General features: G+C 36.8%; 1 protein-coding gene and 1 long non-coding RNA gene across 2 annotated transcripts in view; one reads left to right on the top strand and one right to left on the bottom strand.

Moving 5' to 3' along the window:
• Positions 1-24,809, top strand: part of LOC123867372 (angiotensin-converting enzyme) — a 335,250-nt gene that overhangs the window by 70,646 nt on the left and 239,795 nt on the right. The gene's annotated exons all lie outside the window — the stretch shown is intronic.
• LOC123867398 lies at positions 21,226-22,779 on the bottom strand. The gene is made up of 2 exons (XR_006796406.1): positions 22,626-22,779; positions 21,226-21,494 (listed from the first exon to the last, which is right to left on the bottom strand). It is a non-coding gene; the product is annotated as an uncharacterized LOC123867398 (long non-coding RNA).

A 24,809-nucleotide genomic window follows, 5' to 3' on the forward strand; every position in this document is an offset into this window, starting at 1 on the left:
TTATGAGCTACAGCGGCGCCGTGTGCGGAAAATGTCCACTTCCGAATTTTCTTGCGTTATAAATCATTGAGCAAGCGCAATGGCCGAGTTAGTGGCGCCAAAATAAATCCATACTACACTATACATGCGAAAGTTTATCTGTCTGTTTGTTTTCCTTTCATGACTCATTTGTTTAGTTATCTTGTACCAAATTTTGTTGAATCCAGATAAATAGGCCTTTAAAAATACCGTGAGAATTCATAGTTTTCTGGTCAAAAAATAACATACGTCCATGTCCGGATTGCAAGCTGTTCTTAAACGACAGTACGGAACCTTTCTTGTGTGAGTCCGACTAGTACTTCACCGATTTGTTAGGATTCCGCACCCAAAGGGTAAAAACGGAGCCCTGTGAATGTCACTCGTCTGTTCGCGTGTCCACCGGTCTCTAGCTCGTAGACTAAACGAGTTAACCATAACCCAAAACCAAATATTGAATTAGAAAATCAATTAAACTATATTTTCTTACCCTAGCATGAGGGATATCATTGTTTAGAGCTCATTGAGTAGAGTACGATTTTTTTTTTAATTCTTAATAAATAAGGAAACGGGGGGCCGACAAAGCTGTCAGTTTTAGACAATGATTTTAGACCATTTTTGTGACGGGGGCTAGCTCAAAACTAAATTAGTTAGAAATATGTATGAAATTTCGGTATATTTTGTACCATATTGCTGTATTTAAACAAAATAATGAAAACAACGATTTAAATAGTTTGTAAGCTGTGACCAAAACAACATTTTTTAGGATTTCCTTTCACGGTTTATTGCGATGTTCTAGCTCGGAAATGAAATCACACTAATATTATAAAGGAGAAAGTTTGTATGTGTGTGTGTGTGTGTGTGTGTGTGTATGTTTGTTACTCCTTCACGCAAAAACTACTAGACGGATTGGGCTGAAATTTAGAATGAAGATAGAGTATACCCTGGATTAGCACATAGGCTACTTTTTATCCCGGAAAATCACAGAGTTCCCACGGGAATTTTAAAAAAACCTACATCCACGCGAACGAAGTCGCGGGCATCAGCTAGTATTTAATACATCCAAAATGTGATGTTCAAATTTGCGTAAGGACCCCTAAAAGAGCTAAACCTGACTCGCACTTGACCAGTTTTTTATTGATAACAATGCACAGTGACACAATGAACCCTTTTTTTATCGGATGACAGGTGTTCGTTCGATTACGACGTGTCATGTAACGAGATGATGCAAGATACCATCAATATGAAATGGAATGCGGCAACCTGGGAGAGTTATGGCAATTGCTCATTGTATGTCCCTAATGAGCGATGATAACTTAGTAATTTATTTAAGTTTTTTTAAATTCAAATACAAGTTAGCCCTAGACTGCTATCTCAGCTGGTGGTAAGTGATGATGCAGTCTTAAATGGAACTGGGCTAACCTGGAAGGGGTGTGGCAGTTTTCATAAAACCCATTCTCCTTTGGTTTCTACACGGCATCGTACCGGAGTGCTCAGTCACCTGCCAGTAGGGTGGTAACTAGCCACGGCCGAAGCCTTCCACCAGACAAAAACTACTAAACTTTTCGGAGTTATGCGTGTTTTTAGCAACTAAAATATGTACCTACTTGCTTTAACGGTGATGGAAAACATTGAGTGGAAACCTGCATGTCTGAGAGTTCTCCATATTGTTCTCAAAGGTGGGTGAGATCTGCTAATCCGCTCTTCGTCAGCGTAACAGACTACGGTCTAACTAAGCCATTCTCATTGTGAGGCTCCCACGACTGAGACCTGTGCTCAGTTGTGGGCCTGTAATGGGTTGATGAAATGATTATGATATACCTAAGTATGTATAATTAAATAATTATTGTTAGCACTAGAATTATAGGTAGGTACGTAGTAAATGTTAATATGTTTGCCTTCACCGTTAAAGCAAGTGCTATTTAATTACTAATGTGAGTTAATAGTGCAAAGACACTCATAACTCCGAAAATAATACCCATGTAAAGTAACATTAACATCATCTTAACTACTATAACGTTCACTCCATCCATATCCTTTCAAAAGTTAATACATCGAAACTTTCAATTGGATCATCATCATCATCAGCCTGTGGACGTCCACTGCTGGACATAGGCCTTCCCTAAAGAGCGCCACCACACCCGGTCCTCAGCCTTCCTCATCCAGCCACTTCCCGCCAGCCGCTTAATATCATCGGTCCATCGTGCTGGAGGGCTTCAATTGGATATACTTACCTAATAACAAGCCTAATAATAACAAATCACTCGTTGTATATAGTAGATTAGTACATACATATATATGTAATAGGTATATAAAACAAGTGTAAATTAAAAATTTATAACACCCCCGACGATCCAAAGTATCTGAGTTTTCCAAAACATCATTTTCAAATAAATAAAATAATATGTATTTAGGCAACGTCCATCTTGACAGCTTGACATTTGTCTATTGACATAATATTATGAACCTAACGGTTACCTAACCTTCTTTTCTACAAGAAAACTAGAAAAGAGCTGATAACTCTTAAACGGCTGAACCAATTTTTTTAGATTATAGCTAAGAACACTCTCGATCAAGCCACCTTTCAAACAAAAAAAACTAAATTAAAATCGGTTCATTCGTTTAGGCGCTACGATGCCACAGACAGATACACAGATACACAGATACACAGATACACAGACACACAGATACACAGATACACACGTCAAACTTATAACACCCCTCTTTTTGGGTCGGGGGTTAAAAATACAATGCAACAGATTGCCATGAACTTTACGAACGATATTTGGTTTTGAAAACATTTTCTTCACAATGTTTTCCTTCAATGTTGAAGAAAGTGATAATAATTAATTTCTTAAAACTCATATAACTCTAAAAAACCGGCCAAGTGCGAGTCAGACTCGCGCACCGAGGGTTTCGTATTCGGGTATTTTTTCGCCATTTTATATTTGTTCATGAACACTTTCATATTTTTTTTGTGATGTAACCAAAAATTCAAGGTTTTTGGATTTTTTCCTTTATTTGCCTACCTACCTGCCATGATTTTAGGTCAACGAGAAGTACCTTTTTTTTTTCTTGACTGGCACGACAGACGGACAGAGTGATATAACGGTTCCGTTTTTCCTATTGAGGTACAGAACCCTAAAAATTTGAGACATAACTTCCAAATAGGAGACGGAACCTCTAGGTTGTCAGTTATCACCGCGTATCTGTATGGGCAGAATGAACTGTAGGCACGAGGTACTTGTCACTGAAAAACATGATTCACGCAAAGTTCCACAAAATATACAAAAGAACTATATTTAAATAAGTTTCCCATTTTTTTGTTACTTTTTTACCTTTATTAGAGTTCAACGAAATTAAACACGTTTAGAATATTTCCTTGAAAGTTCTTATCTTAGTTATATTGTGTACTGACGATTTTAGTTTTATTTGCACGACTGAAATTATTTCATTGTATCCAAGTACATTATGTTTTTAATTGGTAGGTATTTTACGGATATAATATAGTTTCTTGACAACCGTATGTCGGCACAGACGGGGTCCATACCTACTTGTATAGTTTAACTAACTTGTTACAAATAACTACAAACTTGACATTGGTTAATCTTTGCAAAGGCAGACGAGAAAGAAAAAAAAAAGAGTTTCATCATCATTATCAACCGATGGACTGACTAAAAAAAAAAATATATAAATTCGGTATCCGGGCTAGAATCCGAATATACCTACATCCTAGGGGAGCTGTTTTAGGGTGGATAAATGGAATAAGACATTAAAATTCATCGTCAGTCCGTTCATTAACCTTACATGAGTCTTATGACTGTTTTATGAAAATAATATGATCATTTCGTAGCAAGACTTCGATTGATCCGGTCGACCTTTCGATAGATTGAAAGTTCATCTGAAGGATGTTAAAGTTTACAACTTCTTGCACCACATACTGTAATAACATGCTCTAAAGATTAATTTATTTACCACATTACTATGACAAAGTTAGTAGTAACTAGTGATAGTTATGTGTATACCGGTTAAGTGTGAGTCCGACTCGCACACGAAAGATTCCGTAACATCGTACAAGTTTTTTGACGTGACAACGTCTTATAATTCGATAGAGCCGGCTGCACGCACGAAAAAACATGACTCATGCGGCGTTACCTCGCTCTGAGGCGTTCCATGTAAGGCTTGAAGTGCAAGCGAGAGCGCGGAACGAGCGACAAAGAAGCACAATCGGCCTTTGTTGTCACGTTCAACCATCGTCAGTAAACCGACTTTACAGACAACCAATTTTTTTTTAATTTGCATGGCAGCCATTTAAAAAAATATTTTAGTCGTTATTGGCAATAGAAACAGGTACACATTTTGTGAAAATTTCAACTATCTAGATAATTACAGTTCATGAGATATAACCCGCAGACAAACAGACAGACAGACGGGCAGACGAACAGCGGAGGATTAGTTGGCTCCCTTCGGGTACGGCAATATAAAGTGAAGTAAATCAAACCGAACGAACACTCGGACGAATAGAAAACATCTTTTAAATAACTTAATCACCAAAAAAAATCCATACATCAAATGATCCATTAAAGATTTGTATGACTTTCCGATTAAGTATTCTCTATTTGGCAATGTTATCACATACCTACTTCAGTGAGGTTAGTATAAGATTGAGATTTTATACCTCTCAAATGTTGTTAGAATTCGAGCTTTCGATACATAAGAAGGTCAGAGTAAAATGGCCCTGAAGATCTTTGATTTAAAATAAAAAAAATCGTATCAGCAACGGTTTTAACAGGGCTCTCTCCGTCACTTACTCCATACAATCGTAGTTCCAATTTCATTTGAATATTAAGCAACCAAAGTCCATAAAATTTTGCAGACATATTTTAGAAACGAATATCTGTGCCTGTGGTGTTTTAGATTTTTCTAAAAATATGTAGTTTTAAAATTACAGGGGCTTAAAGATTTGTATGTGAATTTTTAAGACCGCGTAACTTTGAAACCGAATATTTTAACAGAAATCTGGAATACCACAGGCATAGCTATTAGTTTCTAGAATATGTCTGCAAAATTTCATGGACTTTGGTTGCTTAACATTCAAATGAAATTGGAACTACGTTTGTATGGAGCGAGTGACGGAGAGACCCCTCTTAATTTCGCAACGTTTTCGTGTGTTACAATAAAACAGGCTCCAAACACAAAAAACCAATTCACAATTTACTGAACATTCAAATCAGAATATAATATGTACTTAATACAATCACTATCAATAGCCACACTTTAACTAATATCAATATTCCACAAGTGTAAATTAAAAATTTTCAACACCCCCGACAAATCATTTTCAAATAAAACGTCCATCTTGACAGCTTGACATTTGTCAATTGACACTTGAATATTATGAACCTAAGGGTTATCTAACATTCTTTTCTACAAGAAAACTAGAAAATAGCTGATAACTTTTAAACGGCTGAACCAATTTTTTTGGATTATATCTAAGAACACTCTCGATCAAGCCACCTTTCAAACAAAAAAAATTAAATTAAAATCGGTTCATTCGTTTAGGGGCTACGATGCCACAGACAGATACACAGATACACAGACACACAGATACACAGATACACACGTCAAACTTATAACACCCCTCTTTTTGGGTCGGGGGTTAAAAATAAAATTAATGTGAAACCTACACCCTACGTGTGTGTGTGAGTGTGTATGGACGAACTTGATCTTAAAACAATAAGTGCAGTGTTCATCTGCTTTAATGCTGAAGTGTTTCAAAACTCGAATTCTATCAACGTTGGCGATGAACTCATACTAAGCAGAGCCGGTCAAAAGTCCCGCCTTCGAGGCCACCTTGAACTTAATAATGTAAACACGCGATTTTGAATACATTTACATAATGACAATCTCGACACGATTTATATATATTTAGCAACTTATAACTGTTAAGCCCAATGAAGTTATGTCCATTAGTAGTAAATTAAAAATTTGTAACATCCCCGACAAGTGAAGGTTACAGTAACTAGAAAAGAGCTGATAACTTTTAAACGGCTGAGCCGATTTTCTTGGATTATAGCTAAGAACACTCTAGATCAAGTTTCCTTTCATACAAGAAAACTAAATTAAAATCGGTTCATTAGTTTAGGAGCTACGATGCCACAGACAGATACACAGATACACACGTCAATTTTATAACATCCCTCTTTTTTTGGGTCGGGGGTTAATAAATTCAGTTTACTATAAAAGAAGTGGTTGCAAACTAAAACGGAACTTGTCAAATCTCTTTCATCCATTATATTTCCATACTAATAATAATTAATTGTTATAAATGCGAAAGTATGTCTTTATGTTTGTCTGTCTGCTAGCTTTTCACGGCCCATCTGTTTAACCGTGTTTGACGAAAATTGGTATAGAGATAGCTTGCATCCCAAGGAAGGACATATTTATCACAGTATAAGGAGATAAAATACTATCCTTACTCTGTGATATTATTGTGCTACTTTTTATCCCGGAAAATCAAAGATTTTCCACGGAATTCTTAAAAAATCTAAATTCACGTGTATTCCTTCATCATTCTTTTGGTACAGAGCTTGCTTGCATCCTTGAGATAGGATACTTTTTATCCCGGAAAAAAAAGCTTATTTTATTTATACACACCAACAACTTCCATACAGTTCGCAGTTAACTAAAATATTTTCCCAATAATATGGTATTTTGCATGTCTCAAAAGTGTTTAATTATTTGCTATTTTTCTATATGTTACAAGGATAAACTTTGCCATGCAACAAGTGACAAGGAAATCATATCTTTGTTACGTTGCCACATAACAAATTAAAATCATATCAAGTGATCTTAAATTTTGTAACGGTCTGCAACTAACTTTAAAAGTTACTTAATTAAAATTATATGTGTTTTATTAGGGCTTGGAACTGTTGAAACTGTTAAAATAATGAGGAAATAATATCACACGAGGTGCAAACCAGTACGTAACTTATGAGTATGCGTAAGTTTGTCTCAATCCATCGCTGGCCTCTGAGCACGGGCCTCTTCTCAGAATGAGAATCATTTAGGCCGTAGTCTGCCAAGCTAGCCCAGTGTGGACTAGCAGACTTCACACACCTTTGAGAATGGAGAATTTTCAGACATGTACATTCACGATGTTTTCCTTCACCGTTACAGCAAGTTATGTTTAGTTCCTTGAAATGCACATCTCCGAAAAGTTAGAAGTGCGTGTCCGAGATCGAACCTCCGACCTATCAAATTGTCTTACTTTTTAGACTATGACCGCCTGGGTTCTTATTCTAAGATGACCGCTAAGTAATTTTGTCTATACAAGGAACCCAAAGCTTAAGAGGATCATTGTCAACGATCCCCCGTCGATTTCCTACGTATGATATTATTGTTCTCATCTCTATCTGCCCTGGTTCGTGTATTCTCGGTTCCTAGATCGGTGCATTTGTGATAACCAATTCTAATTGCTGTGATTGGCTGAATTTACCATGTTCTTGCTGCGACAGTGAGTTTGAGCCACTAGCGGAACAATGTTAGCCGGTCAGAAATGATTGCAATTAGTCAACCTGTATGACGTCCGTGTTCTGTTTTTGATTACAAAAAAGAAAAAATTGTTGTTGCAATCATCAATTTTAGCAAATAGTGAAAGAGAGTCGACCAATCAGAGGTCACAACTACCGTCACACTTTCTGTGAAACTATGGCAGTAGGCTTACCGAGTAATGAAAACAATTTTTCATTCTGTAATGTCATGTGGCAAGTAGGGTTGCCACCTGCCTCTTTTTGATTTACAGGCTACCACCATCAAAAATACGGGGTTTAGATTTGAAGAAATTTAAAAATTTGAAGTATTTGAAGAAATAGGCGGTGGTTCTCTCTGAAATGCATGGAAAGCCTATTTAGATATTTCAGTTTATTTGTAAGTTTTGTATTTTTTCTCTGTATGTTGCCGTGTCTTGATTGGTGAACTGTGTTTGCAATGTGATTTTAAATAAAAGATTTATTTATTTAAATAGCTTTTAAAAACTCTAGTTTTGTAAAGCAAAATGTTATACATTTCATGCATACAATCTTTGCATTTCCTCACCTATGGTGCTGAAACGTGGACACTGACAAACGGCCTTGTCCACAAATTCAAAGTTGCTCAGCGAGCTATGGAGAGGGCTATGTTAGGAGTTTCCTTGAGGGATAAGATCCGAAATGAGGAGATCCGCAGGAGAACCAAGGTCACTGACATAGCCCAAACTATTAGCAAGCTGAAGTGGCAGTGGGCAGGCCATGCTTGTCGTAGAGGCGATGGCCGTTGGAGCCGGAAAGTCCTTGAGTGGAGACCGCGTTTAAGCAAACGTAGTGTGGGACGCCCTCCAGCACGATGGACCGATGATATTAAGCGGCTGGCGGGAAGTGGCTGGATGAGGAAGGCTGAGGACCGGGTGTGGTGGCGCTCTTTAGGGAAGGCCTATGTCCAGCAGTGGACGTCCACAGGCTGATGATGATGATGATGATGATGAATCTTTGCATTTTAACTTAAATTTACATTTAACTTGTAATTCCACCTTCACAGTATCAATACTATGGCCGTAGCCAGGAATCGATTTCGGGAGAGGTTTTATCAGGGCCGGAACTGAATCCTGTCATGAGGAAAAAAACATTCGCTCAACTTTATGGGCTAATTACCTGGTTAGTGGAATTTCGCCTTTCAATTTGACAGTGAGATAAAATACAACAATAAAAAAGCGCGAGCGCAGTGAGCGTAAGTGTTTTTGGTTCAATTACAGAAAGAATTAAAGTGAAAGGGAAACGAGTTTAGCCATAGCAAGATTTTATTTTTAAAGCTCCCTATCCATACTAATATTACAAATACGACAGTATATCTATTTGCCTATCTATTTGTTACCCTTTCACGGCCCATCTTCTTTACCAAAATTTTGGTACTTACTATTCAGAGGTAACTTGCATCCCAGACATAAACTTTTTAGCCCGGAAAATCCCCCACGGAATTTTTAAAACTCTAAATTCATGCAAACGAAATTGCGGGGCTTACACCAAGTAATACAAATTCAAAGCGCGAGTGAAGTGAGCGCGAAATGTTTGATATATTTCCAAAAAAAAATTGGTAAGCAAATGCAAGAAATAGTGTAAGTATTATTTTAGGCTTAGGTTTTTGACGGCTTCCCAGGCGCAGTCACCATTTCTAAATTTCTGGTCTGGTGGGAGGCTTCGGTCATGGCTAGTTATATGGTTAGTATGGCCCTAACGGCCAAGAAATTAGACTGCATCATCACTTACCACTAGAAAAGATTAAAGTCACGGGCTAACTTGTATAAAAAAAGGCTAACATCCTCAAACCAAGCCCCGCCGCCTTGGCTACGACCATGATCAATATCGAGTGGGTTTCGGCTACGCATTGCCGCAAAAGGAAAATATTCTTTCTACTGGACATAACGTCAGTGTTCGGTTTCGCCAGCCAAGTGCGAGTCAGACTCACGCACCGAGGGTTCCGATTCGGGTATTTTTTTCGACATTTTACACGAGAAATCAAAAACTGTTATGCATTAAAAAAAATATGCATAAAAATAAATAAAAATCTGTTTTAGAATGAACAGGTAAAGCCCTTTCATATGATAACCCACTTGATATATGTAGTTATCTTACTTTGAAAATTGAAAATACTAATATTTGTTCATGAACACATGACAGACGGATAGAAGGACAGATGGACAGACGGACAGACGGAAAGACAGACAGACTGATAGACAACGAAGTGATCCTATAAGAGTTTTTTTTGCTTTTGAGTTACGGAACCCTAAAAATATTTAGTTTTATTTGCCCCGTATTTTATTTTCATAATTACCGGTTTCTCTATCCTGACATACGGGGTAACCAGTAAAATACGGGGCCTCTGGCAACCCTATTCGGAAAACACTGTCACATTCAAGTTAATGTCAAATATTTTGTTTTCAATTACAGAAAGCTGCATCAATCATTATTACAATATTTTCTTTGTTGTGATTGGCTGAATTTTTGAGTTTCAGCCAATAAACAGACTGTTTGCCAATTAAACGTCATAACAATATAAATGCCAGAAAGTTTAACCAAATAAAACAAACTTAATGAGAACCTAGTGAGAATGCAAACGGCACACAATTTATAATACATATTATGTTAGTCGTATATAATAGATATTATAGTAGTCGTTCACTTTGGTAATAGTCAGATTGTCATCAGTAAAATTGATATTGGTCGATGTATCGTAAATTATTGTTTCGGTGACAAATATTTTTATTATCTATTTATCTTTGAACAGAATGGAATAGAATGAAATGGAATGGAATACAATGATAAATTTTTATTCCTGTAAACTTTTAGGTAAACTTCAAAGTGTTTTTGGATGGTCAGAAAAATTTACCACTGGTTCGGAATGCCGTTCCTACGTTTTCTAGGGTTTCGTACCTCAAAATGAAAAACGGAACTCTTATAGGATCACTTTGTTGTCTATCTCTCTGTCTGTCGTGTGTGTCAAGAAAACCTCTAGGGTACTTCCCGTTGACTCAAAACCATGAAATTTGGCAGGTAACCTAACTGCGTAATTTTGGGTAGTTTTTTTAATCGATAAAGAAAGTTTGCGACATTGTTCAATAAAAAATTTGGATTCCAACTCCTCAATCCTGATGTTGCAGGGGACCTGACTACTAAAGCTAATGGGATTTAAAAAGTGTCGATTATTAATTGATATTGAAGGTATCTATACCAAGTAAACACTTTGTCGTTGACCTCAACCCTGATGCTGTAAGAAATTGCATTCCTAAATCCTGGTGATCCCTCGGGATTTGAAAAGGATAATCCGTTTAAATATTCTTACGTGATACAGAAACAAGTTGCATCCCGGGGACGGGCTATTACGGAGAGGCAACTTTTGTTCTGGGAAATGAAAGGATCGGGATTTTTAAAAACCTAAATCCACGCGAGCGAAGCTGCGGGCATTAGCTAGTTGTAAATATGTTTAGAAGCTACTATAAGATAATAGATAAGGTACTTATTTCCTTATATTTTTAATGTATGGCAGCGCGCGGTTTTAAATTATAAATTGCACGTCCTGTCCTTTTCTGTAATACATTTTTTTCTCAATATCTACCGCTTTATCTCATAGCAAGAGTCTGTAAGACATAATACAGTGAAAATAGTCAAAATATACAATTTTTGCAGTTTCCACGTCAGTACCTGTCGAATTTTTCTAACAGTGTAAGCAGCAGAGCTGAGTTCACCATCAAGTGTTGATATGTGGGTGTTCCATAGAAGCTTTGCATCTAACATTATACCGAGAAACACGGGGTTCTCCTTTATTTTCAACATATGATTATTTATCAATGAATTTATGTCATTTAAGGTCCTGGTATTGGGCAGTGTGAATTCAACACACTTAGATTTCTTTGCATTTGGAAGTAAATTGTTAGCAATAAATCAGAGAGTGACCTGTGATATGGCATTACATATAGTATACATTGTCAAAAATTATAATATTAAAGCTGTGCGTATTGCGTGAGGAATAGGTTGCAAGAGAGTTGCAACTTGCAGGGTTTGATGCATACGCTATTGCCAGCAAACATGAGACATATTTTTATCTACAGGCAACGTCTGAGTAGGTAACGCATACGTCTAACGCAAGTTGAAATGTATTTAGTTAGACCTATCGACAAGTTTGGAGTCGGGTGCAGTCTAAATGTGGCCCGTGTGTTTAGACTGTCCGTTTCTGTCAGTTTCACGTGTCGTCCCCCGCACTTCACCACCCCGCTTGCACAAATCGAGACAGCACGAAATTTTCAAGATTTCTGGGTGTAATTTCTGGTTTTCGTAGTTCCCACATAATTATAACAATATAAAATATATAACGATAATTTTTTTACTACATAATATTCATTAAATTTTCTAGGTCTGTGGTTTTCCAAATTTCATTAAATTGCTTCGTTGTCTAGAAAAACGAGCACAAAGTTGGGCCTTTTTTTAAAGAAAAATACAAATCTTTGAGCCCCTGTAATTTTAAAACTACATATTTTTAGAAAAATCTAAAACACCACAGACACAGATATTAGTTTCTAGACTATGTCTGCAAAATTTCATGGACTTTGGTTGCTTAATATTCAAATGAAATGGGAACTACGATTGTATGGAGTAAGTGACGGAGAGAGCTCTGTTAATTTGGTATATTCCGCTAAACAGATTTTTCGGCTCAAAAAGTAGCCTAGTTATATCAACAGGATGTTTTAACTCTATCCATACCAAATATCACGTCGATTCGTTGCTCCATTGCGGTGTGATTGAAGGACAAACCAACGAATCAACAAACCCACAAACACAGATGAGCCCTTTAAAGACACGTCCGTTTTTGTTAGTAGGTACCTACCTGCTAAGTATAATTACTTCTAAATTATTCGTAGAGCGTAAACGTTAGCTGTTAATGCCATTAATTATGTAATTAATACGGATCTAATTAACTTCAAACTACCATATAATCTCATTCGTCCGAGTAGTGTGAATTACTGTAATTAAGTACAGGATGAGTATGAGGTAATAGGATGCTCATGTACACCGGGCAATAAATATACAACGCTGCTTTTTAATTGTAGAAATATTTAATAACTGGCATTAGGTATAATAAAAACTGACAATTCAATAAGATCTAAATCTAAATTAAAACCAAATGAATAATCAATTAAATTAAAAACTAAAACAAGTGTAAATTAAAAATTTTCAACACCCCCGACCAGTGAAGGTTACAGTAACTAGAAAAGACCGAAAAGACCTGATAACTTTCAAACGGCTGAACCGATTTTCTTTGACTATTCCGCGCTTACGATCCAAAGTATCTGAGTTTTCCAAAACATCATTTTCAAATAAATAATTATGTATATCTAGGCAACGTCCATCTTGACAGCTTGACATTTGTCAATTGACACTTGAATATTATGAACCTAAGGGTTATCAAACTTTCTTTTCTACAAGAAAACTAGAAAAGAGCTGATAACTTTTAAACGGCTGAACCAATTTTTTTGGATTATAGCTAAGAACACTCTCGATCAAGCCACCTTTCAAACAAAAAAAACTAAATTAAAATCGGTTCATTCGTTTAGGCGCTACGATGCCACAGACAGATACACAGATACACAGATACACAGATACACACGTCAAACTTATAACACCCCTCTTTTTGGGTCGGGGGTTAATAAATTAAATCAAATCTAAAACCTCATCGCGACAACCGCAGCGAGGCATTGGACCCAAAATGCTGGCGCAGCATTACCCCTTTGGATGACCAAACTAATTTTTTGCCCAAGGTAGCTGCCAGCACTCGAGTCCCCGGTTGTCTACCTATCCTAATATATACCTACTACGTAATTAAGATAATCTTTCGCTAAATTAGGATAGATTGCACTTTAAATCGATAAATCCATACTTTCATCCCATATTGTATGTGGCTGTGTGTTTTCTCTTCGTGGCTCTCCCGCTAAATCAATTTTGACTGAACTTGGTAAAGATATATAGCTTGTATCCCGGGGACAGACACAGGCTACTTTTTATCCCAGAAAATCAAAGAGTTCCTCCGAGATTTTAAAAACTTAAATTCACAAGGTCGAAGACGCGGTCATCGTCTATTGTAAAAATATAGCTTTAACATTTTGATTGTCATAAATAACACAGTACTCTACATAAATCAAGGTCAAATTATAGTGTATTGAGAAATTTTTCTTCATTTGGAGTCATCAGCTGACCTCGACATAACAGTAATTTTAAGAATTTGACGGGCGTTCTCCGCATTAGTTTTTAGGGTTCCGTACCTCAAAAAAAAAAACGGAACCATTATAGGATCACTTTTGTCTGTCTGTCTGTCTGTCTGTCAAGAAACCTATAGGGTACTTCCCGTTGACCTAGAATCATGAAATTTGGCAGGTAGGTCTTATAGCACAAGTAGAGGAATAAATCTGAAAACCGCGAATTTGTGGTTACATCATTAAAAAAAAAACAAAATGTGTTTAAATTTTCAAAATAAGATGTCTATACCAAGTGGGGTAACATATGAAAGGGCTTTACCTGTACATTCTACAACAGACTTTTATTTATTTTTATGCATGGTAGTTGTTGATTTATCGTGCAAAATGTCGAAAAAAAACACCCGAGTACGGAACCCTTGGTGCGCGAGTCCGACTCGCGCTTGGCCGGTTTTTATTAAAGATATTTCTTAATTAACAGTACATAATTAATCTAAATCTCTTTAATAATATTCAAATCAAATTCACGGTGACTAATAAAACGGCAAGATGTGTTCGAAGAGCTGGTTCATATGGTAGAAGTGTAAATTATTAAAAATTTTGAACACGCACGATAGGTGAAGGTTACCATAATATTGCATTTTAGTTTAGTCCGCAATACAAGTGCAAAGGTCCAGGCGTCCAGGGGAAGGACATAGATTACTTTTGGTCCCGGTAAAATAAAAGGGTCTCCACAGGAATTAAAAAAACCTAAATCCACGTGGACTAAGTTCCAGGCTTATTGGTACACAGATAGCTTGCATCCCGGTAGATATGGATTATTCTTTATCCCGGAAAACTATTTCAATAATATTATTAATTATTAAAATATTATAAATGTGAAAGTGTGTCTGTCTGTTACCACATTATACCACCAAAATCGGTAAAACGGACATGCCATACCCGTCCGTTTTATTGATTTTGACGAAAAATACAGAGACAGCTTGCACTTATTTAGAGGCCCCACAGGATTTTTGAAAACCTACATCGACACGGACGAAGTCATGGGCATCAGCTAGTTCATAAAACTTAGCTGCGTGAGAGGCGGATAATGTTATATTAGAGTTTATTTTGGCCGCTAATAGAGGCAAAATGGGTTAAACGCAAATTAGAATTTGTAACTTTTGAAGCAAAACTTTACCTTTTATCGTAATCATGGAATCACGAACCGTGTTGGCTTTTTATTAGTGGTCAAAGTTTAACGCTAACCGTAACATAACTTTAACCGCCGTCATCCAACTGAACCTTAGCCACTCACATAATGAGACAGTTTCGTAAACCATTCATTTTTAGTGCGCTTGTCGCCCAAGGTCCCTTTTGTTTGTCGATTTAGACGATATCAACCTTACAGTGACGGATATTGTAACTCGAAACTACCTTTACAGACCAGGGGGTAATTGCGCAGTGCAGTGGCAATCAACATTACTTCGGTATTGACAGTTGTAATAGGAAATTGCGTATGATTGATATGACGATCTAGGTTTTTGAATACAACCGCACCGCACGCCACCGTAAGCAATTTCATCCCCACTACGTGGATGCGTGGTGTACTTTGACCGCCCGTTGTGCCAAATCCTTTTTTCCATGCACGTGCAAACTATGGAATCAACTCCCTTCGGCGGTGTTCCCATTACATTACAACATGGGGTTATTCAAGGGGCGGACCGACAAATTGCTGAAAGGGCGGCAACACATCGGTGCTGCTAATGTTCATGGGTGGCAGTAATCACTTAACAGCAGGTGACACCGCTTGCTCATTTGCTCGCTATTTTTATCAAAAAAAAAACAGAGAAAATTGTTTGACGATAGAATCTTTCAATGTGTTTCAATCTTTCTTCATGGTTTGGAATGGAGATCGCGTAGGTAACCGCAATGTAGGACTACAATGATGTTGCGATGAACGGGTGGACGAGGAAGGCGGGGAGGCATGTTAATGACTAACATTAGGTATAGATTGTAGGTGTTGTATCACTTGAATTGGTTTTTACAATATTAAGCAATCGATAAAATGTAGCTATTATACTTACACACGGAGAAGCCGATATTATTTAATCAATGTTAAAAAAACCTGAACTCAATGTTTTTGATACTATGCTTATCATATTCATAATAAAATCATAAAATCATGAGGAGATTTCTCCGTAATGTTCTCTCATAATCCGCACTTGACCAGCGTGGATTATGACTTAAACCCTTCTTATTCTGAGAGGAAACCCGTTTAACTAGTGGGTTGGCGTAAGGTGGTCCTCAGGTTGGTTGGCGTGCTGTGGTTCCGGCATGCCTCTAACGGTGTTTGGGGGCACGTAGTGTCCCAGTGGTGGGTCTGCCGCGACAGACATTCGCTGGCGGAGTAACGAGGTGTTGTCGGTCCCTTGTGCTCCGTCGTCAGCGGTGGGATGGAACTTCGTGAGGTCTTTAGTCGGTAGGAGTCCGACATAACCACTGTGCTCCCCCGTGGCCGGTGGTATCCATGACGGATTTCCCTCATGAAGAATCCTAAATAACGTTAGTTTTAGTTTAAAATTCGGTGACTATGGACTTTCATTTGAGTGACGCAAGGAGGTATCTACGCATCGCAATTTTTAGTAACGTAAGAGAACTTACCTACAACTTAACGCTCTACATATTTTTCTGTGCTAGCAAATCGTGCAATATTCAATTTATTTGGTGATCACTGATTTTGGTTAATAATTCATTAAGAACTACTTCATTTTTAACTAATTCAATGTTCTTTTTTTTAGGGTCCCGCACCTGGAAAGGAAAAACGGAACCCTTATAGGATCACTTTGTCATCTGTCTGTCTCGAAGTCTGTCAAGAAATCCATATTATTTACATAATATCTATACTTACTAATATTTTAATACGAGAGGTGTCTGTCTGTCTTTTACTTTTTCACAACACAATTGGTTAAACAGGTGTTTAATCAATTTAGACGGGTACGGGTTGTTCAGGAAAATGAAAGAGTTTTTTAAAAAGCCTAGAAAAAATCGTTAAAGAGCTTTTAAAAATCTCATGGGAACCGTTTGATTTTCCGGGACCAATCAACCTGGGTCCATCCCTGGGATGTAAGTTACCTCAGTACAAGTTAAAATCACTTAAACGAATTAACTACGAAAAGCAAGCAGACACACAGACCGACAAACACATTTTCGAATTTATTAATTTATGGATTGCGCACAAACTACTTGACGAATTTTAATGAAACCGATTTCGCCTATTCGATATTTCCTAGTTCGCCCACTTATTGTGGCAGAGTCATTTTATATAATTACTCGTAATTTCACCATAACGACTCGCGTATCGCTGTGTCGGGAAATGGGTCAATATTCTATAAGCATCTGTAACACAAAATATTCAAAACTCAGTTAGGTATGCATATTTTAGTCTATGCCTAGTAGTACCTAGGCTGTCTAGTAGGTACACGTTTGCGTTATGGATATTTGCATTGACGTTTTTTAAGGTTTCATACCCAAAGGGTGAAACCGGAGCCCTATTGATGTCACTCTGCTGTCTGTCTGTCCGTCTGTCTCTCTGCCGGTCATAGGTCTCTAGCTCGTAGATTAAACGAGTTACTGGTATTTGGTGTAAAACGTTGACCCAAAACCAAATATTGAATTAAATTAAAAAATAAATAATATTTAATATATAATAATATTTATTTAATAATTAGTTAAAATAATTTTTTTTCAAGGGGGCTTCCTAAACATGAAAAAGGAGCCGGATTTTTTAAATTTATTTTTATTCTAAAAATAAGGAAATGGGAAGTCATCAAAGTTGTCAGTCTTAGACCATTTTTGTGATGGGGACTCAAAAACTAAACTATTTAGGAATACGAATAATATACTGTTTTTAAACAACAAATACTGAAAATAATGATTTATGAAATAGTTTGTAAGCTGTGACTAAAACAAACGAACAGTTTTTGGATTTTTCTTTCACGATTTATTGCGATGTTCTAGTTCGAAAAAAAATATTTTATGCACCCAAATATGATGTTCATAATTATTATGTACGGAACTCTAAAAGAGTGAGGGCTGACTCGCACTTGACCGGTTTTTTATTCAGATACAATTTAGCCCTTGACTGCGATCTCACCTGGTGGTAAGTGATGATGCAGTCTAAGACGGAAGCGGGCTAACTTGGAAGGGGTATAGCAGTTTTATTAAGCTTATACCCCGTTTGGTTTCTACACGGCATCGTACCGGAACTCTAAATCGCTTGGCAGCACAGCTTTGCCGATAGGGTTGTAACTAGCCACGGCCGAAACCCCCCACCAGACAGACATCTGTATTTCAATCTAGTTGTTTACAAAGTTACGCAGTGAAAGGACCTAACTCAATTTATATACTTCAAAATATAGTCGCCATTCCACTGTTATGTAGGTGACTGTAAGGGCTAAGAGCCCGCGAGGGCGAGCACTTCGTTATTTTATAATAGCTGAAAGTTCCTCCTCGTATTGTCCCCAGCACAGGTAACTAGTGACTATGAAGTTTGGATCACGGTGGCTTTGGGAGATAACAGGTAACAAAAAAGTATAAAAAATCTTACGTTAAAGTACCTATAAAGTGGATTTTTTTTATATTTTCTTCGGAATAGTATTAGAAATCTCGACATGCACTGGCTAGACCTGTCTTGAGTCTGGCAATGCGTCTGTTAATTGTCTGTTATCTCCCAAAGCCACCATGATCCAAACTTCATAGTCGCTGATCGTTCTGCTCTGTGCTGGGGTCCATACGCAGAGAAACTTTTATACCGCTTTATTATTTAGAGAGCTTTTATAAAATAACGAAGGTCTGGCACTCACGGGCTCTCTCTCTAGTAGGTTGCGACAGAACCATTTGGAATTTGTAAACAGAGATTTTACGATAGAAAGGATTGTGTAAAAGTAATTCGATTTACCTGAAGCACAGTTCATGACAGTTATAGACTACAGGCCCATGTTTAAAAATGGGTGGGTCATATGAACCACCAGGTGACGTATACAGGACGATATAAGAGCATAAAATAATAAGTTTCAGCACTATGCCGTCACTTGTAAGCTGTCCAACAGAGTGCTGGTGAGAATTGAAAAGTGCAGGTAGAGTGAGTACATTTTGGTCATATATTTTTGTACGGCATTTTTACCATCGATAGATCCATGAAAAATAATAAGAAAGCGAGCAGTGCCGTAAAAAAATGGTGCGCCACAAAGTCAGTAAATGTTTTGATTTTCTGACAATTTCCGGGGTAAATTTGGTCATTTAATTCTGTACGGCACTAGTTTCATACTGTTTCAATACAGCCTCTAATCCATTATTCCGCAACGCCGTACAAAAATCATGCGACAAGGGGAAAAAATTGAGGGTAGCAACCCCCTCTCTTTCCGTGGTCCGGGGGGTGATTTGAAACAACATAAAATTAATTTATTTTGAAAGTGTTTTATGCATAGATAATATTTTTTTACATGCCGTACATTTTCGTTGGTCCAAAGGTTTGTAGGGGATGTGGATATTATATACACACCCGTTCACTTCAGTTAGACGGCATAGTGATTTTATCATATTATCAATCGTTCTCTTCAAAAATATGTTAATGCCGTACAGTATCAGATGGCCATAAAGTACTACACCCTTAAAATGGTAGCGTCATTTTCATCAGCCTAAAAGATATGGTCTGCATTAAAATGTACGGCATAATTTTTTCCTAATTTATTTATCTTAATACTATTTAAAACAAGGGAAAAGCGTAGAAAATTGCTATATTTTATTAATCTATGAATATTTAAACTTTTGCAATAATTTGAAAAATTTCAGTTTTTGTATTTATCTATAATTTTTTTTAGAACAGTTTCTTTTGAACGGCAATACTATATAACAATAGTATTTTACACTATCATGTTAAAAAAAAAGTTGCCGTACAGAGTCAAATGATTTTACAGCTTTAAAAATTAAGTATACCATGAAATTAAGATAATTATTGATACACATTCAAATGAACACTAATTTTTTACGGCATTATTTTTAATAGTACTTTTGAGTGCTAGATAATGTTTTGGAACCAAAGCCGTACTTTGTCAAATCACCCCCCGGACCACGGAAAGAGAGGGGGTTGCTACCCTCAATTTTTTCCCCTTGTCGCATGATTTTTGTACGGCGTTGCGGAATAATGGATTAGAGGCTGTATTGAAACAGTATGAAACTAGTGCCGTACAGAATTAAATGACCAAATTTACCCCGGAAATTGTCAGAAAATCAAAACATTTACTGACTTTGTGGCGCACCATTTTTTTACGGCACTGCGCGCTTTCTTATTATTTTTCATGGACCTATCGATGGTAAAAATGCCGTACAAAAATATATGACCAAAATGTACTCACTCTACCTGCACTTTTCAATTCTCACCAGCACTCTGTTGGACAGCTTACAAGTGACGGCATAGTGCTGAAACTTATTATTTTATGCTCTTATATCGTCCTGTACACGTCACCTGGTGGTTCATATGACCCACCCATTTTTAAACATGGGCCTGTAGTCTATTAGGGAATTTGTAACAAAACGTCGAGACTTCGACGTCAATGGCAGGCGTCAAATGTTCCTCTTACATTTGAGCTAGATTGCAACTAGGTAGCCCATGAATATGCTATGAATTGTCTATTTATTCCGTACCTCAAAAGGAAAAACGAAACCCTTATAGGAATCACTTTATTGTCTGTCTGTCTGTTTGTCTGTCCGTCTGTCGTGCCTGTCGAGAAAACCTATAGCGTTCCCGTTGACCTAGATTCATGAAATTTGGCAGGTAGGTAGGTCTTAAACAACAAGTAAAGGAAAAAAACTTAAAACCGTGAATTTATGGTTACAGCACAAAAAAAAATGTGGAAATAGTAATTACTATTTTCAATTTTCAAAGTAGGATAACTATACTAAGTGGGGTGTCACATAAAACCTAAAACTGATTTTTATTTATTTTTATGCAATATAGTTTTTGATTTATCGTGCAAACCGAGAGTTCCCTCACCCTAGTTCAGTTTGCCTAAAGTGCATGTTGTTTTTATTACGCGACTGCGGCAAAGTGGATAGGTCTTCCAACGCTGCGATGTCCGATGCGAGGTCGCCATCATAGCAGCTCGGGACCCCGACGTTTATCGACGAACTATGCCCCCTGCCATTGCCACTTCAGCTTCGCAACCGGTTGAGCTAAGTCGGTTACTCTAGTTCTCCTACGAATCTCTCCATTTCTTATTTGATCACGTAGAGGAACTCCACGCATAGCTCTCGCGACTCTAAGCTTCCTTATGAGTTATGAGGCCCATAGTTAGCGACCATGCCTCGGATCCATATTACCAGACGCACTATTTGCTTTGCCGTAGCCAGATGAATAGGATAAAAATAATGCGATTGTTTAATAAAAAGACAACTTACATGAAACAATATATATTATATTATCGACCATCTATAACGCAATAGTGAGGGTTGTTATCTAAGTAAATAAGTATAGGGTCACACACACATTAAAACCATGTAGCAAGTATGTTATTGTCAAGGCCAGCTTAATCTCAGGGCTGGAGTGGAGCACACCAGCATTCGTCAGATCTGCAGATAGGCAAATATGGGCGACGACATCTCGTACTACAGATAGGTTCGCACTCAGAGTTGAGCTCGCATGGCATTAAGTCTGGACCTTGAGTGGCTGAAAGCATACACCAAAAACTTAGCATTTTACGTCTTTGTTATAAAATTCAATCATGTTATAGCCTGCTTTAAAAGAAAACGTAGTTTAGTGCAGTCCTTCCCAAACTATTCACAGGTGGGTTTCTTGTGGGTATAAAGTGGGTCACAAAACGTCCGAACGTCACGAAACGAAGTGGGTCACGTAAGACACCAAAAAATTAGCATTTTACGTCTTTATCATAGAAATTCAATCATGTTATAGCCTGCCATAAAAGAAAAAGTAGTTTAGTGCAGTCTTTCCCAAACTATTCACAGGCGGGTTGCTAGTGGGTATTGAGTAGGTCACAAAACGTCGGCCTTACTGTTGTTTGGCCGGCAGCCAAACAGATAAAATTTCATTACTTACGGGATTTGTACCGCCATTTTTAGGATTCCGTAGCCAAATGGCAAAAAACGGAACCCTTCATTCTTAATTTCATTCTTATTTCATTAATAAAAATCGTCAATTATTAGTGGATGTTTTTCTTAAATGAGCTGTTTTTTAACCACTTAGATACGATATGAATATATTCAAGTCAAAAGTCAATAGGCATCTTCTAGGCACGCTCCAACCTAGAGCTCATCACTGCTCTGTTTCTTAGGCATGATTGTCATCAAGCGCAAGACAACCTCATACAACAAATGTTACTATCGAGGAAATGCCTATGACATAGCTATATGAAAGACCAAACCTATGACATAGCTTGTTCCACGTTTGGCTTGGGGTGGGTTCGACTTTTAAATTATTTTTAAGTTGATCGCGGGCCTGATAACTTTGAGAACCACAGACGTCGGTTTCCTGTTGGGTGGATCCGGGGTTGGATCCAGGGTACACTCTAACTTTTCAGAGCTATATGTGCGTTTTAAGATATTAAATATATCACTTGATTTAACGGCAAAGGGAAACATTGTAAGGCAAACCTTATGCCTGAGAATTTTCCATAATGTTCTCGAAAGAAGTCTGCCAATCTACAATTAGTCAGCGAGGGAAGCTGTGACCTTATCTGAAAGGAGACCCGTGCTCAGTAGTGGGCCCACGATTGGGCTCGATGATTCGACGCTTGAAATCTTTCAACTTGGTCAGATGTAAAATCTCATGAATTAAGCTTACCATCTACACAAAAAGTGTCCATGTCCAAAAAGCCAGCAAGTAAAACTATGGCAAATGTATAAATGTGTACTTTCATGATAATATATTATTATCTGGAATTAATCAATATGGAGTGAAAAGTCTTTACAATATAAATGTCTGATACAAAATAACAGCTCGCTTATATAATAATAATATGTATATTGCAATTTCATATACTTTAGCGTAAGTTGCGAAAAGCGTAAAATATATATTTTATCGACATGGTTTATTTGCAGTTGTTAAGGGATATCTTATTTCTTTAAATTAAATGTTCTGATGATATTATAATACTTATTTATAGTTTTATATTAGACATTATTATAGAACAAATTTTTATTTTTCTTAAAAAATTAAGAGGGTACAGTGTATAATGTAGGTACGTACTGTACGTAATTTTTCTTAAAAACTTAGGTACAGTGAATTAGGTGCTGCAAGATAGTAAATTTTCTATTGGCTTTATGATAAAGCATCAGTATAAGTTATTACATAAGTGATGTATGAAATGTATTGACACTGTATGGGTAATAATATGCGTATTAATATACGGTGATTAAATAAATTCTAATTCCTATATTTTTAATATCATTAGAGCGTAATTCAACTTGACTGTGGCGCTCTAAATTCAATCATCTTTTTTTCATGTTGTGAGTAGATTAACTTTTGGCGTTTCAAATACAAATATCTTTATTTCATGTAGCGAACGACCGACGTCTTTTGGGTAACAAGGGATATAGGTCGTGAACTTCGATGTACCTACGGATGACTGCAATACCTATTAGGTATGTCCGTTTGTACACGATGATTTCTTGAAACATGGGTGTCTGTTTTTATATATTATTACTATACTCGAGGAAATATCGGGAAATATTAAGAACTAAATGACGACTGTGATTTCATCCTTGTGGATTTAGTTTTTTAAAAAATTCCCTGAGAACTCTTTAATTATCCGGGATAAATAGTAGCCTATGTCCTTCTCCAAGATGTAAGCCATATTTTTATCTTTAGTCAAAATCGCTTAAACTTATGGGAAAATCATGAAAGCTAACAGACAGACAGCCACTTTCGCAGTTATAATTATATATTATATAAGAACGGAATCCAAGTATTATAAATAACTGACTGACTGATCTGTCAAAGTACCTACAGCTCAAACTACTGGATGTATCGTGCTGAAAATTGGCACGCAAATAACTATTATGACGCAGGCATCCGTTAAGAAAGGATTTTTGAAAATTTAATCCCTAAGGGGGTAAATTAGAGATGTGAAGTTAGTGTAGTGTACGCAGACGAAGTAGCGAGCGTAAGCTAGTATTATGTTTTCTTGTTCCATGTTTTTGTTCTTTGTTCTGCCTCTTTGTTCCATGAAGTCTACAGTAAAGATAAAAAATTAAAAAAAAAAAAAAAAAACGTATTCCTTGCTGAAGACATGTCGACCCTACTCATGTTTATATTTGTATAATATCTATATATGTATGTATATACAATAAATGATAATATATATATAATATCTTTTCTACCCTACTAATAATTCTTTTTCTTTTTTGGTTGCTTTTTATATCTGTAATTTAATCTAATATGCAGATGCACTGTTTCGTTGTCAGGTCGTGACACCAGGGCTCTGCCTGAAAATCAGCGCTGCAGTAGTCAAATACTGCAGCATCTTGCTGAGGCAGAGCCCTTTTAGCTCACAGACACAACATAGTATAATAGTGTTTTCTAGTTTTAATTAATATTCAAGTTTAATTGTATTTTTATTTTTATTCTTGTTTTTTTGTTTTTGTGTGTGACCCTGTATATGAGCTAAATAAACCTTTATTTATTATTTATTATGTAAAAATGGAACACAACCTTCAAGCTGACATGTCGCTAAATCAGCTGTTCCTTAAATTTAATTAAATTATAAGTATATAAATTTTAATAGAAATAAGTGAAAAACCAGTGTGAAATTGTTGTAAAGTTGTTTAAAATTAATTATTATAAACTGTGAAATGCAACTATAAGATAAGTGATAAAACCAGAATAACGTCTCAAAGGCGGCATTGCTTCTATTACCTAACTTATTCTTATTTTTAGGGTTCAGTACCTCAAAAGGAAGACCGGATCCCTCATAGGATCACTTTGTTGTCTGTCTGTCTGTCTGTAATTAAGTAACTTTGCACTTGA

Source organism: Maniola jurtina, chromosome 8, assembly GCF_905333055.1.
Source record: "Maniola jurtina chromosome 8, ilManJurt1.1, whole genome shotgun sequence".
In the NCBI taxonomy this organism is placed as follows: domain Eukaryota; kingdom Metazoa; phylum Arthropoda; class Insecta; order Lepidoptera; family Nymphalidae; genus Maniola; species Maniola jurtina.